Raw genomic sequence first — 16,266 nt, 5'->3', positions numbered from 1 at the left:
AGGTGGGCCAGTACTTATCGATTCACCCTAGCTTATGGAACATGCTAACCTACCGAAACTCCTTTAAAGTGTAAGCTGCTATACCATATCTAATACCTGTCACACTGGACATTTTAATGTCATAGGATGCAAATTACATTCAGTGCAATAAATGCCATTCGACCTGTGGTGGTGGTACACAACAAAAATTGATGTCATTCGGTCATGATATCAATGGCAATCATTGCAAAAAAAAATTGGTGAGAGAACAAGAGCAAGGTATATGTAGAATGTCTATGTAGAAAGTCAATTTATTTTAACATATATATGGCGTGTCACTTCACCAGAATAACACGCATATAAAACTTCCAATTCCAGAATTTCTAGCCACTACAAGCAAAAACAAGGCTTGACCAGCTTAGTAGCCATAGCCAATAAATTGAAGACAAACAATACGACTGACATGGCAGTGCTGGACGACGCTCGGTTGCAGTAGCCGAAGCAGTTAGTTGATGTGTGCTTTGCATTGCGAACAAAGCAATCAGAGGAAGAAGCGAGACTGTCAAATAGATCCATACAGGCGCCCGACTGCTTGCAGTATAACTGACTAGTAAAGCGACAGCCGCCAGACGCCGCTGAGGTGGAGAGTAAAAAACATTTTGTGAAAGCCTGCCATGCAGCTTTCCTTTAGTAAAATAGCAGATGCCTTAAATAACACAAAATTAATTACCTCTTTACATCACTGTTTCTGAAATTATGAATGCTCAATGTCATTTTAGTCATTCACCACAAGTGCAAAGCTGACTGATTTTTTTCAGATTCATTTGATTGCAGAAGTAATTCGATTCTAATGGCATTAAATATCGCTGCGTAACAACCGAATAATGTCATTCAATGCTAATGCCATTCGATTCGAATGACAATAAAATTTCCAGTGTGACAGGAGCATAACACAACCACTTGTGAGCCACTGGCCATGTTACCACTATCCATTCACCTTTAGAATGCTGATTAATTATGTTTCAGAATGATTTCATTAAATATGCTAGTCCTATTCCCCAACCTGTCTGAATTAGTCACTTGTGAAGACACTTTCCATGTTTCTGTGAAGCATGGGTTAGGTTGCTGCATCAGCTCAGATAGGGTACCAGAAATTGTTTCTACCCGTCAAATGACGAAACACAAGTCTACAGTTACCTTCATTGCCTTTACATTGCACTTATTGTGCAAAGTATAAATGGTATTGCAGCTTTCGAAAAATTGATTCAAAATCAGCTATTTATTTTGCATCCGTATTTTGCTCATGGTGCACATCTTTCTACAGAAATTGCTATATCAATGTCAGCAGTAGGAGCAAAACTAAGGTAGATCATACTTGTCGCAGATTTTTAGAAAACATTTGAATATCAAGTATACTGCAAGCAATCAGTGCAGGCTGAAATTATTTATTTGCTTCATGACTTACAAACAACAGGCGATGGAGGAATCAGATTTTGTGTATTCATATAAATACTTTGTACGTACAAAGTAACTATGCACAGCACAACATATAATACTCCTGAATTCATGTAGAAAGATTGTAACGCATACTGTTGAGTAATATCTCATGGTGTCTTTTTAACTCTAGAAGTGAACAGTGCACCCATAAAATTTTTGTAGTTGGAACAAATGATATGAAGAAATCATATATACTACTTCAGATGAGTAGACAATTACATCTGCCTTTAACATAGTGCACAGCCCTCAGCACTGAGAACATGCTAGAGATATTGACACATCATAGCAGGATTCACATACTGTAACAAGTTTAAATATTTTGCTTTACAGCTCGATGTCCAGAGCTGGATTGCTATTATCTTGTAAAATTACCACTCACGCCAATTTTCAAGGAATAAAAAGCCGGATTATTTCAGCCCCATTACAGATATTTCTTTTTTTTTATTATCAAGCAAGAACGTCTATAAAAGGCCACTCATTGAAGAAGGCAAACAAAATACAAAATTCCACAATCACAATGCAAGGTCATGCAAACGGCTCGTGGGTTCTATCGCAGATGCAGGTAAATCACAAAGATAACGAGGAAACACTACGTAATCGCGTTTATTCGCTGGAACGCACTGCAGCCACTTGGCTGCAAAAACATCGTACACCACCGCACATTTCTAGCACACACCACGTAGGACACATGTACGCTGCAGAGATATGTGTTTTTTTCTGAGGAATGTTCGTGAGTCGCACGATAAACACAGAAGGCACGGGCGACAGGCGCGCAACCCGCGCACATTGAACACACCGGCATGAAAGCAAATGCGGACGACACCGGCGTAACCTGCGCTAGACGAGTGATGAACCCTGCTAGATTTGATGCTTTCCGACAGAAACAGTTACAACACGCACGGAAACATCGCACGCTGCCCAAGCGTACATCTGATACCGTGTCAACAATTCCTGAGGCTACAGTTGATGTTGACGACAGCAGAAAGTTATTTAAAACGAAGTGACAACGCACGTAGCACGGGCAGGAGCTCATAACGTCATGAAAAAACTTCAATACAGCTGACTTGAAGTGCAGATCTCGGAGGCCATACTTTTGCTGGCTGCACATGGCAGTTGTTCAAAATCGAAAATACGCCATAAAATTTTTTTCTACAGTGAAGTATAGCGGGCAATATAGGCGCTTCAATGTTTTTTCTCTCGCAACTATACGTAGTTGGGCGCAATACGGCACAAAATGAGTGCGTACTGGTTATTATTAATGCATCACGGGGGCCACACAACCGCACAGGTATACAAATGACGCTCGCCCCATGCGATCGGTTGGTGGCGCAACCCACCACCCTGTTTCAAAGGAGACGCTCATAGCATTCATTCATCTACACTGCTCTCTATTTCGCAACTGCCGGTCGCCGGTCGGTTGCGGGAGCCGTTGTGATGTGTTTGTCTAATCGTGTGGTTTTGTGTTTGGTGTAACGAAATGTGACTTGGTTCGCGAACACAGAAGTGCCAGAAGATAGCTTGTGTCTCTCTGAAAACTCACCATATGCGTGGCGTGCCAGGCAAATGGGGACCAACGATTTTCATGCCCTGGAGTGCGTTCTCTTTTGTGTCTGGTTGTGGGAAGTTCGCTGGACGTCGCAAAGAAATAATGTGTATTATTAGCGTGCCTCAGCTCGTCCACTACGTCACGGCGTGTAGGCTGGTTGTCGACGCAGCACCAGCAACTTGGAGAGCGCTTTTCGACCGCGTCGTACCATTCAAAAGGTAAGTAATCGTGCTTGCTAACTACACGTGCATTGTGCGTGCTTCTCGTGTGTGCACAGAGTGCACGAGCGTAAAATAGAATCAATAGAACTGCCACGGCAACAGTGGAACCCGTGCTGATGCTTGCTGAGCGCTGGTTGTCAGAATTTAGCTAGGCAAGTTTATTGTCTTAATGCGAAATTGAAAATGATTATAAGCGTTTTCTTCCGTTGAGAAATATTACGTTCGGAAATAATCGTGTTAATTATGTGCGCCTGTGCGTGAGCTCCCGCTTTTCTGCTTAAGTTGCATAACAACGCTCATCTGCATCTTGATAGATTCTAACTGCAATGACGTTTCCTCGCGTATAAATGCTTCTACGTTGTAAATAATCTCTGCTTACGCGGTCCTGAATTTACGAGCAGTTTTAGAAAGAAAAAAAAACGTAAGCAGTCAAAGCTTGCAACTGGTACAGCTTACTAAAAATTTTTAAGACAAGATGTGTTGACATAACTTATGCGTAACTAAACATGACACGAGACAGTTGCTTAAACTAAGTCATGAAAAAATTGAATTGGCATGTAAACAAAGATTTCTTTGTAATGTGTTGCTGCTGTGTGTGTGTTAAAAATTTTACGGTGATGAAGGGGTCCCTCTGTTGCCACCCTTCATTATTGCAAACATTATTTTCGTGACTATTTTTAGATGCTCCTTGCATGCGTTCACACTGTGACAGCGTTAATGTGCCACTGCTATAAATTAACTGCGAACTTTCCGAACTGATTTTGTAGTGGCGAGGCCGTAACCCACACCAGTGTCCACATAATGGAGGAGCCAGCAGAAATGCAGGGAAATCTTGGATGACTGCCATAGCGCAGTGTGTAATCTGATTGCTTGGTTCAGGTATGTATGATGTGTATGTGTTCCAAAGAGTAGGACCTCGGTATCATTCGTGGATAAGTTTATCAACATATTACTCAACACAGCTTACTAAGTAGGCTAAGTATTTTTGCAACTTGCTGCTTATTTGTTTTCATAGCTGTTATGCACATATTGTTTTCTATATAAAACTAGATCTAACATGTCCTGTTATTAAGTATTTTTTCTTGCATCAATTGCTTGGATGCAATTTAAATTTCATTTTTGTTTGACAGAATAGTTCTTGCGGAAACCCGCAAGGTGGAGAGAAGTACTTAATAAAGGGAAGATCAAACATCCACCTATTCGTTGCAACTGCTGCAAAGGAAACCTGTACGGGTTCCTCAAAAGAGAAGCCTCGAAGTTCAAGAAAAATTCGTCATGGTCCGGGACTTGAACCTGGGACCACTGCCTTTTCGGGGCAGCCGCTCTACCATCTAAACTAACCAGGCAACTAGCAAATGGTAGGGCGAAGTCAAATTTGTCAACAGCTGACAAATTCTGTCTGATTTTCCCTTTATAATTTTTGAAAGAGCGTAGGTTTGGGCATGTGGGTATTCCATAACTTTTAGGTTTTTGGCACACAAAAAGGGGTGAGAGACAGAAGTACGATGCGGACACAGCGCTAACTTCCAGCAATTGTTTTATTCTGCGAAGTGGTACACATACATATAGGTAACAGGCAACAGCGTACGCATGCGCATATGTACTGGTTTCTAATCAGATGAGACAGCAACGAGACGTGTAATGGAAAGTTAAGATGATATCGAAGATGAAAAAGCGACCATGCATAGCCAAAAAAATTTTGTAATTGCAAGATTAGAATGCCATCTCCATCAAGCCACCCTCTGTGACACGTTCAAAAAATCTAATTCTTTTTTGGAAAGATCGATTGAAGGGGCATGCTAACACAGATTATTGAAGCAGCGAAGATCGCTAGTTTGGGGAATGCTCGTGTTAGCGCACCTTCATTCGATCTTTCAAAAAAAGAATTAAATTTTTTGAACGTATCACAGAGGGTGGCTTGATGGAGATGGCATTCTAATCTTGCAATTACAAAATTTTTTTGGCTATGTATGGTTGCTTTTTCATCTTCGATATCATCTTAACTTTCATTACACATGTCTCGTTGCTGTCTCATTTGATTAGAAACCAGTGCATATGTATACCGCTTTGTAGAATAAAACAATTGCTGGAAGTTAGCGCTGTGTCCGTGTCGTACCTCTGTCTCTCGTCCCTTTTTGTGCACTAAAAGCCTAAAAGTTATTATTTTTGCTTAGTACACGGTGTATTTCTCACTCTATATTTTGGCTTTATTGTTTTGAAACTGTTTCCTATGCTGCAGCCTTTATTTCCATTTTCTTTTCTGTTTATTCTACACGCTTGTGCAGTTTCTGTGCACATAAGAATTCAAAGTGTAGTGGGCCAACTATGTTGCATGTCTAAGCACATGGCGTGCTTACCATTGTTTAACATTCATATTTGCAATTATTTATCTCTTGTCCCCAGAATAACTGCCACTCGCAAATACACATTTGATGAGCCTGAACTTTTTGAAATGATCATTATTCACTGTGCTGCAGTTACTGCTCTAACATATGGGTAACAGCACAAACATGATCACAAGAAAGGGGACACATACACACAGTGCTGGCAAACAACTGGTTTTATTGGCAAGGATAGCAACCTTATATATGCCAGTGAAGCAAAGGAAATGAAGGGGAAAACATGTCAAGGGTGATAGCGTGCTAACCACGCAAGCACAATACAGCCAACCAAGCGCGACAATATGCAAACAATTATTTTTCTTTGCCGTCTGAAGCCCCCCCCCCCCAGTAGCCACATGCAGAAGGTCAAATTCAGCATCAAAGAGAGCAAGAGAAGGGGTGCTAAAGCACCTGCTACCAAATTTTCTAATGTGGTAGGCTTCTAAACTGATGAGTGCGGTCTTGTCACTGCCCTTTCCTAGAATCGTCTCTTTCAACCAGGCCACCCAGTCCGTATACTTGCCAACGTTCGCAACTAAATGTGCATATTTATCATCTGGTTGTTTCTTTTTTTCACTTTTTGAGCGTGTTCCCCTAAACGGTCATTGACACAGTGACCAGTTTCGCCGACGTAAACCATCCCACATGACGTGGGGATGCAATACACCACTCCAGTGGACATTTTACTAACGGCGGTTGGTGGTTCTTCTGGCATCCACTTTTTCTGGCGTCACAGATATGTGGCCACAACTTTCCCAGCTCAATTGGGGCAGAGAAACAAATTGGCACACCGTCCCTACTTGCCACCCTCTTAAGATTGTGGGAAAATTTATGGATGTAAGGGACCACCTCTGTCTTACGTGCCTTCCATTGATCCTCAGCCATTGTACTTCCTGATCCTCACTTGAATTTTGGAAGTAGGATTTCAGAAACAGCAGTCAAGACCAAGACGGGGATCCTGCAGCCAAAGGCGGCTTGCCTGATTATTAAACGTGGTCTTAATCTGATGTGGGCACAATTTTTGGAGAGCTGATGCCATACACAATACCGCTATACCTCTCTTAATTGTCTAGGAGTGTGCCGAGTCAAAGGGCAGCAACTCCTTCTTAGCTCGTCGGTAGTAGCCCCAGCAAACATGTCCATCACAGAACTTGATTTCTAGGTCTAAAAACTGTAAACTTGAAAGGTACGGGAGTTCATGGGTGAAACGCAACCAATGTCCATGTTTGCTAAAAATAGAAAATATTTTGCCTAATGTAGAGGGGTAGGGGAAGGTAGGCTGCTTCTTTAAAAGCACTAAAACATTCTCAATATACCTAAAAAACTTTAAAACCGGCATCCATTAAACATCTGTTCCAGTGCATTTTCCACCTTGGCGAGAAAAATGTCAGGAAGAATAGGGGCTACGCACAAGCCTATGCAGATGCCATCGCGCTGCAGAAATGACTACTCGTCAAACACAATAAATGTAGTTAATTTAGGGAAAATGAGGTATCCACCAAATCGTAGCAATTGCTACAAAGGAAACCCATGCGGGTTCCTTAAAGAAAAGCCTCGCAGTTGAAGAAAAATTCGTCCTAGTCCGGGACTCGAACCCAGGACCACTGCTTTTCCAGGGCAGCCACTCTACCAGCTGAGCTAACCCGATGGCTAGCAGGCAGTAGGGTAGCAGATGTCAATCGTAACAATTAATTGCTACGATTGACATCTGCTACCCTACTGATTGGGTGGATGTCTAATTTCTAATTTTCCTATAATTAATTACTTATCTCCACCTTGCGGGTTTCTGCAGAACTATTACCACAATAGAAGTAGAGTTCAAATGAAACTGCAATAATGATAGAAAGTTATGAACAGACAAACCGACAGTGTTCTGGAAGGATACGTCGCCGTTTTCAATGCAGTCTTTGACACACGCTAGCAGTTGATCCTGCGGAACTGAATGAAACAAGTCCTGCACGTCTGCTGAAAAACCGAAACCAACATGATCATTTCCCTCTAAAATCTACTACTGTGACTGATTGCTTTAGAAGAAATGGGTCGTTCAAAGCTAGCGTCTTGAGCTTCTTAGCAAAAACTGGCAAACACACTTCTGCCACGATCCCTCTTCACTAACAATAGTGCTAAACGGAACTTCGGGCTTGCGTGTCTTGGCTGTGAAAAACCCCCTCAAACTGTTCCCTCTGCTGTTAGATATGTCCCTGGCAAACTTTTTGAGGTCTACTTGCTTACAAAACTCAACGAACTTGGTTTTTACTTGCACTTCACTTTTCTCTCCGGGGTCAAAGTTCTTATTAGCCGCTACCAAACCTTTTTCATTGTAAATTCCCTTGGGTAAAACAATGAACCCACCATTTGTCAGCTTGCATAAGCATCAGGTTGTTACCCTTAAAGAAAGATGTCATTCAAGAATCTAGTACGGTACTAGTCCGGGGTTTTTGGAGCAAACTTTCGCAGGCAGTCAGTACCTTCAAGAAGGCAGCTGTCCCGATTATCATCTTTTCCTGAGTGGCCACTTTTCGATTCATTGCAGTGATATCATGCGCAGGAAATCAGCTTGGAGCCCAAATTTGGATCCTTTCTGCAGATGTTGCATAATCTTCTCTGGTATATGGACGTCCCCCATGACGCTGACATTGGCTAAGACGCAACTGGCTAAGGCGATCGGTCTGTAGGAGGAGAGCTCGTTAGGGTATTTCCCCGGTTTAAGCAGGCCTACAACGCGACTGCATTTCCAAGAATCTGGAACATTTCCTGTCTCCCACATCATATTATAAGATAGAAGAAGACGTCATGATTCGATGCCAAGATGGGCAACGTCGGCACCAGGACCAGACGGAATCACATACGTTATCCAAGGGAATTTGCAATGAAAAATTTTTTCGTAGCGGCTAATAAGAACTGTGTCCCTGGAGAGAAAAGTGAAGTGCGAGGAAAAATTAAGTACGTTGAGTTTTGTAAGCAATTATGCCTTGGAAAGTTTGCCAGGGACATATCTAACAGCAGAGGGAACAGTTTGAGGGGGGTTTTCAGAGCCAAGACACATACGCCGAAAGTTCCGTTTAGCACTATTGTTAGTGAACAGGGTCGTGGCAGAAGTGTGTTAGCCAGTTTTTGCTAAAGAAGTTCAAGGCGCTAGCTTTAAACGACCCATTACTTTTAAAAAAATCAGTCGCAGTAGTACAGTTTTTAGAGGGAAATGATCATGTTGGTTTCGGTTTTTCGGAAGACGTGCAGGAGTTGTTTTATTCTGTTCCACAGAATCAACTGCTAGCATGTGACAAAAAGTGCATGGAAGATAACGGCGACGTATCCTTCCAGAACACCATTGGTTTGGCCGTTCATAATTTTCTATCTTTATTGCAGTTTTATTTGAACTCGGCTTTTATTGTATTTGACAAGCAGCTGTTTTTGCAGTGCGATGGCATCTGCATAGGGTCTTGCGTAGCCCCTATTCTTTGTGAAATTTTTCAGGTCAAGGTGGACAACACACTGGAACAAGAGTTTAATGGGGGGCCAGTTTTAAAAATTTTTAGGCATGTTGACACTTATTTGGTGCTTTTATAAACAGCAGCCCACCTTCACCTACCCCTCTACAGTAGGCAAAGTGTTATCTATATTTAGCAAACATGGACGTGAGTTGCCTTTCATCCTTGAACTCCCGGACCTTTCAATTTTAGGTTTTATACCTAAAGATCACGTTCAGTGATGGACATGTTGGCTGGGCCTCCAACCCACGGGCTAAGGAATTGCTGCCCTTTCACTCGGCACTCTCCAAGACAATTACGAGAAGTATACAGGCGTTGCGTAAAAAATAGGCTCTCCAAAAATCGTGCCCACATCAGATTAAGCTCAGTTTTCGTAATCAGGTAAGCCGTCTTTTAGCTGCAGGGTTCCCCATCTCGGTCTTGACTGCCATTTCAAAAGTCCTCCTTGAAAAGTTCAAGTGTGGATGTGGAAGTACAATGGTTGAGGATCAACTGAAGGCACCTAAGGCAGAGGTGGTCCTTTACATCCATAATCTTCCCCACAATCTTAAGGTGGCAAGTAGGCACGGTGTGCCAATTTGTTTCTATGCCCGAAATAAGCTGGGAAAGTTGTGTCAATGTATATGTAATGCCAGAAGAACCACCTACCGCCGTTAGTAAAATGTTCCACTGGAGTGGTGTATTGCATCCCCATGTCATGTGGGATGTTTTCTGTCCGTGAAATTGCTCGCTGTATCAATGACCGTTCAGGGGAACACCCCCAAAAACTGAAAAAAAAGCACTAGATGAGAAATATGCACATTTAGTTGCACACGTTAGCAAGTATACGGATTGTGTGGCCTAGTTGAAAGTCACGACGATTCTAGGAAAGAGCAGTGACAAGACTACGCGCATCAGTTTAAAAGCCTTGCACATTAGAAAATTCGGTAGCAACTGTTTTAGCACCCCTCACTTTGCTCTCTTTGATGCTGAATCTGATCTTCTGGGTGTGGCTATTGGGGCTTCAGATTGCAAAGGAAAAGGAAAATAATTGTTTGTGTTTTGTTGTGTTTGGTTGGCTTCATTGCGCTTGTGAACTTGGCACGCTGTCACCCTCGACATGATTTTCCCTTTCATTTCCCTTGCTTCACTCTGGCATATACAGGGTGTCCCACATAACGTGAGCCAAGCATTTAAAAATGAAAGGCGCGTGTGAAGGGAATTGAACGAAACCCATACTATTCACAATAGCCCATAGTAACTCAGACAATTTTTTTGTTTTCCCCATAACTTGCTAATTAAATAAGTTTAATTACAGAACATTTAGTTATTGGCTGAGGACCCCAAGTATGGTACGCAGATTTGTAGATTTGTAGAGCACCTTCAGAAACCACCGATCGAATTCTTTCCTTTACTAAATGTCTCATGTAGTCCTTTTTTTCCGGGTTGCAAAGAAAGCCCATGAAATATGAAGAAGGCCACGTGATGGAGCATAATGGTATTGTGCTGCTCTCAAGCGTGTGTTCGGTGAACAAGGTTGGCTGCATCGTGACTGGTGACGAGAAAGTGGCAGGGCATTCTTTATCTCATTGGCACCGCTCCGCCTGCAGCATGCATTTTTGCCATCATCCGACGGGAGCCGACCTTGTTCACCGAAGGCACGCTTGAGAGGAGCACAATACCACTGCGCAAGCGCTCTGTCACGTGCCTTGTTTCATATTTTGCGGGCTTTCTTTGCAACTCAGAAGAAATGACTATGTGAGACATATCGTAAAGCAAACAACTCAATTGGTGGTTTCTGAACGGGCTCTACAAATCTGTGTGCCATACTTGGGGTCCTCAGCCAATAATTAAAGAGTTGGGTAATTAAATTTAATTAATTGGTGAGTTATGGGGAAAACAAAGGATTGTAGGAGTTGCTATAGGCTATTGCGAATAGTATGCATTCGGTTCAGTTCACTTCCAACGTGCCTTTCATTAAAAAAAAATTCTTGGCTCAAGTTATGTGAGACACCCACAAGGTGTGCTGAGACACGCAAGGTGTGCTATCCTTGCCAATAAAATCAGTTGTTAGTCAGCACTGTGTGTACGTGTCTGCCTTCTTGTGGTCTGTTTGTGCTGTTACCCATATGTTTCGAGATGAACCAACTCTCCCAAAAGGAAGTATTGATGACGTTACTGCTGTACTGAGGTGTTTTCTAGTAAGCTTGATTTTTTTCTCTCCCATTAAAAAAAATTTTGGCAAGCTATGCCCATTCATGCAAATAGGCATTGTAGCAGTTAAGAGTCTATGTCTAGTTACATTATATTTCACCTTAAGTAAACACAGTAGAGATCACATAATTAGCTGATAGATCCGTGTATTGATGCTCAATCATTAAATAACACTATTTCGTACATAGTGCTCAATTGTCTCGTTGCTTTTGCTGTAGCATTTGCTCGTTGTTGCTAATAAAATGAATTGAATTTCAACTCCACCACATAGAACATTCCGATTGGCACTTCTGTAATTTTAATAGTGATAATCAACCAACAAGCCCTAATTCAACAGCTGTCATGAATAATTTCTAATACTTTGGGTCCCTTTTCATGTGTTCTGTTTCACACTATGTATTTGGTCAGCACAGTGGGCATTCTTCTATTCAATCTGCTTGGTGCTGTTGAGGTCAGAATATCTTCAACCAGCAAGTTTAAATTATAATGCTATCCGTAAAACTTCGATTACTGGGCAGATGAAAGCATTTTATCTCATTCTAAACGTATCTTTGTTGTAACCACCAGTGTCTAGAGCAAGCATCATATGCACAGCAACTCATAATAAGTTTTTAAGTTGGATGGGTGAGTATGTATAGCTAAGTATACCTGTGCATACATATACTTTCTACATATTAGCTAGTGTTTTAGCCACACGAAGCAGCCTATGTTGTGTTTGCTGAAGTCAAATTTATGGTTGATGCACCTGCTTTTTTTGTTGTGCACTTACACTTCTGTGGTCTCTTAAGCACTGTAGTCGTGTGACAGCTGAAGTATTGCAGTAGTGTCAAAGTTAGCGTGCTCCACTATGCCAACACATACCTATCACCGTATTCGTGCATTTTCTGAGAACCAGCTGTGTTCACTAGTTGAAATTTGTAGTGTCCTTATGAGTTTACCGTTCAGTTCATGTAACTTTTCAGGACAGAATTTGCACAGGGAGGAAAGGGAGACCAAACAACATGACTGCTGCTAACAACTGTCTCTTTAGTTTCATGGAAGGATTAAAAATAACAATATCACTGGATATGTGCTTATATTGTGCACAAGTTCTTTCAGAGGGAAGATGTAAGTTGTGATATAAAGGAATTAAACCACGATAAACAGTATTTGCATAAAAAGAAAAGTAAATATGTGCAGAATAATTTCTATTCCTTGTCATCTAGAAAGGACGCTTTTTTTGCGTTGGCAATGAGGGCTGGCTCACACGTTTTATTTATGTGGCACGCCTCACTGATTTCTCTTGTCAATTCTTCACCGTGGGTGGAAACAGATGAACAATCTTAATTTAGCCTGAGGCCCTATCGCGGCAATGCACGGCCTAGTTGGACGAGCATACTGGTGATTGTTTTGGCACACATTTGGCACATTTAGCTATGGCCAGTCTGCCCTGTGTACATTTGACCACATGTGAAAGGAATACAGTACACTGCCTCTCGCACACACTAGACAAACTTGCTTTAACCAAGGAAACCTCGTTCGCCTGCTCGCCTTTCTCAATTCACTTGTGTACTGTTGTACATGTGTATACGTATGTATGTGTGTACAAATGTGTATCCCTAGCAAGCAATCTACAAGCGAATTGAGAAAGGCACCCAGGCTAGGGATAGGGAGGCTTGCTTAGTTAAAGATACCACCAAATTTGTCTTGTGTTCGTTAGCAGTAGTGTAGTCTATTCCTTTGATCATCTGTATATTTGGTCAAATGTACATTGGGCAGACTGGCTGGTGCCTCAACATGCACCCAGGAGAGCACCATATGTCCCACATGACAATGCATTGACATTACTGATGCTATGCATCAGATTTAGATTGTTCATCTGTCTTGTTCACCTCTGGTAACTGAATGGCCAACAATAACAGTAAGGAATATCACTTAAATACTGGGACGTGTCAGTCCGCTCTCATTATGATTGCGTGAAAAAGGGGAACACTCTCTAAATGACAAAGAATAGCAATCACTCCGTGCTTTCTAATTCTATTTGTTATGCAACATTTGTCCTCATTCTAAAAGAACGTTTGTGCAGTACAAGTGCACATGCAGTGTAAATATTTTCTGTACTCCTTCCCATAAAATAAACACTTAAACATTGAATTGGTAGCTTTTGTGCCCTGTGGTCTCTCTTCTGTTCCTTGTGTTGTACGCAAAAGTTAAACATGAACATGCACCAACTTTCTCAGTTACTCGTCAGTCAGTGTTGATAAACTCAAAATGTTTCCAGCCAGAACATTCTTACCATTTATGTCACATCCAGTCAGTATAGTACTACTCTGGCTTTTCATAAAGCATGCTAATATGTACTTCTGCATTTATAGTTTATGTAATGATAGCCTAACAGCACAAGCAAAGAGTTGTAGAGATACAAGCTGTATTTTGGCTATCACTAATTGCTTAGAGGGTGATCAGAGGCGAATACTAAGAGAGCTCTTCTGATTGGATGGTACAAACCGTACAACACCACAGTAACTTTCTCTTGAGCGAGTTGGTCTTTGCTAAATGCCATGCTGTTGTAGTGCAACAAACTGCAAAAGGAAAGATACGAAAGGACAGAAAGAAGGGAAAGAAAGATGGCACTACACTCACAACTGTTTATTAGGCACAAAACTTGCTACATATATATTGCGCACACTCTTGACATCAGGAGCAGCAAAAAGAGCAAGTGACAGGTCATGTTGTTCGTGTGAAACCCAACATTTTCATTTCCACATCATATAAAAACATATGTTTGACTAACACATGCTTGACTACTGATCCGAATGTGATATGCCTCAAGTAGTTCCCACGCGGTTTTATGTCTACTCTTACCTGGGATTCTCACCTCAGAAAAATGTGGCTTACAGGAGCACGATTTGCAATGTGCAGAGAGATGGGTGGTCATACCCTTTTCTAAATTGTTTTTGTTCCCTCATTCACACAATGGCCAATCTGCCCGACACAGGTTTTCCCATAACTTAGCGGTGTCTGGTAAACCACAGCAGTGGACCGCTTTTCCACATAGCTTTTTTGTCTAGTTTCAAGCATCATGTCCAGCAGCTTTTAAAATTCCATATTTCCTCATTCGGTCGTCACCTAGTGGCAGAAACCTCGCTGCAGCAACTCAGATGTAACAATAATCTGAAGGGGAGTGAGGGAAGTAAGCACGATTCCCAAAGAAAGGCTCAGGTGGCACCTTATTACCACAGGGTGAGCCACAGCCTCAAGGCGGTGAACAGGTATGAGGTACTTGTTGTTTTCTTCCTCGAACAAGCTGTCTTGCCTATGTCCCCGAATCATAGAGTGTGCAGTGCAGACGTACATTCAAACATGCAAAGTGCTACGTGGAAAAGTGTTCCACTGCTGTGGTTTCCCAGATACCGCTAAGTTACAGGAAAACCTACATCGGGCAGACTGGCCGTTGTGTGAACGACTAAATGAGGGAACATGCAAACAACTTAAAAGCGCATATGAACGCCCATTTTTTCTGCGTATTGTATACCGTGCTGCTGTACTGTAAGCCACGTTTTTCTGTGGTGATAATCATAGGTAAGAGTAGCGATAAAACTGAGCAGGAACTGCTAGAGGCATATCACATTCGTATAACTGGTCAAGCGTGTGTTAGTGAAACACCTGTTTTGTTATATGATGCAAAAAGAAATTGTTGGGTTTGACGCAAACAAGATGACCTGACACTTGCTCTTTTCTTCCCCTGATGTCGAGAGTGCGCGCATATATATGTAGCAAGTTTCGTGTCTAATAAACAGTTGAGTGTGTCGCCGTCTTTCCCTTTTTTCTGTCCTTTAGAACCTTTCTTTTTCCAGTTCTTTGTGCTGCAACACCATGCCGTACAACCTGTACCACTTTCTACGCTTCACAAAACTGAAAGTCAACTTGGGCTCACTGAAACTGGTTATGTATTGCTTGTGTAGTCTCTTTAAAGATTGCTTTCAAACAGAGGTAAGCCATATAATTTTGTGTGGAGCCCCTACACTAATGCTACTGGACATACTTCTTGCTGCCAGCAGTTATTGAAATAAAAGCAATGGCCGATTGCACAAACAATAAAAATGCATAAAAAATGCTTGATGTCAGATTTCTCAGGTTCCTGTAAACAAAGCAAATTAGCTGCTTTAATGAGAAATTTTGGCAGACTGGGTGGGAATAGAACCTGGGGTGTGAAACAAGGACACTTCTGTGATGCCACAATATCCATGTGCTTTTGGAAGTAACCGTTGCAGATGTAAACGCTACTGAGGGTGAGCTTTGTGTTGTGCCAAGAACTAGGTCCTTATAAATCGGTTGTCAGTCCCTTTAAGGTGTGCCTACTGTGTGTGTTATATTGTGCACGTCACATTGCAGCCATCTGGTTCACTAAAGATGCTTTCACGTTCCCACACGTAAACAGTCTTAACATGCATCTGCCCTTTTATTGCAGGTACACCTAGGAAATGTATACATTGATGAGGAGTGGCACCTGCTCTAGTGCCATGGCTAGGACTCCGTGTTCTGCAAAGAACTGGCGAAACTGGTGTGGGGAGTTCTGGCACTCAGGATAGGAGCATCACAGGGGCTCTTTGGTGGTGCCTTCTGAACGACCGCAATGTCATTGAGAAGCCGGCATTGAGCCTCCATAAATTGGAAGCTGTGGACAGTATCATCGACATTGTTTCAAATTTGTTTGTGTTATGTTTGTAACAATACATGTATAACAGTGAAATGATTAATTTTCCAGATGCACTTGTTGCATATCTTTCGAGATGTGGTGCCCCTGACCGTAGCCTAGCAGACATGCTGAGAGAAATTAAGTAAGCGTGTAATTGCAAACATGTGTACATGCAGTAAACCTCATTAATTTGAAGTCGTGGGGGCCATGCGAAATGACAGGACTAAGCAAACGCAACTAAAATGGTTTAAAATATATATTTATGTTTTGGCTTCCCACGGGA

The 16,266-nt window shown here is 41.9% G+C and overlaps 1 long non-coding RNA gene across 1 annotated transcript; it reads left to right on the top strand.

Annotated features, from left to right (window-relative positions):
* Window positions 1-2,882: 2,882 nt before the first annotated feature.
* On the top strand, window positions 2,883-16,051 carry LOC139059347 (uncharacterized). The gene is made up of 3 exons (XR_011514106.1): window positions 2,883-3,240; window positions 4,011-4,122; window positions 15,756-16,051. It is a non-coding gene; the product is annotated as an uncharacterized lncRNA (long non-coding RNA).
* The last annotated feature ends 215 nt before the right edge of the window (window positions 16,052-16,266 follow it).

The sequence above is a fragment of the Dermacentor albipictus genome, chromosome 1 (assembly GCF_038994185.2).
Source record: "Dermacentor albipictus isolate Rhodes 1998 colony chromosome 1, USDA_Dalb.pri_finalv2, whole genome shotgun sequence".
Lineage (NCBI taxonomy): Eukaryota > Metazoa > Arthropoda > Arachnida > Ixodida > Ixodidae > Dermacentor > Dermacentor albipictus.
Note: the sequence above shows the minus strand (reverse complement) of the source record. Positions and strands in the feature narration are given on the sequence as shown.